This window comes from Sinocyclocheilus rhinocerous, unplaced genomic scaffold (assembly GCF_001515625.1).
Source record: "Sinocyclocheilus rhinocerous isolate Xijiao unplaced genomic scaffold, SAMN03320098_v1.1 scaffold2252, whole genome shotgun sequence".
NCBI classification, from domain to species: Eukaryota; Metazoa; Chordata; class Actinopteri; order Cypriniformes; family Cyprinidae; genus Sinocyclocheilus; species Sinocyclocheilus rhinocerous.
In genome coordinates this window covers 37,568-38,114 of record NW_015650091.1, presented here as the reverse complement: position 1 = coordinate 38,114, position 547 = coordinate 37,568, and positions in this window count along the sequence as shown.

Here is a 547-nt window from a genome sequence, read left to right as displayed (position 1 = left end):
TTTTAAAGTCAAACCCTTGCCAAAGATCACGTTACCTCTCTAAGAGCTTACAAATTATCATAATTGTATTAACCTGTGGCCAAGGAAAATACACAGTCAGATTAAGATACACGGACATTAACGGCTCGCTGGACGACCGTTGGGTGGGTGTAAACTATTGAAATTTGAAATCAGTTCTAATCAGGTGGACTTCGAATTTTCAAATCCGAGTCCTTTCAAACCCTGAATGAATTAATAATAATGAATTCCCTAAAATTAAGTAATCAAGACATTACAATAGAAATAAATAAATGAAAATGCATTCAAAATCCATTTAGCTCCAAAATCTGATGAGGCATATGCCCTCCTGTTTGAATGGGCATGATGCCTCTGCAGTTGATGAATCACAAATTAGACAGTTCTCAATATCAACTCACTGATTCAAATAACTGAGGGTCTAGGAGGGGTGAGCATATTCACAAGGGCCAAGCATCTGCACAGTATAAACACCAGCGATGACTGTAACATGGCCATAGGGCCTGAGAGATACAAGAGCAGAAGTGCTGTT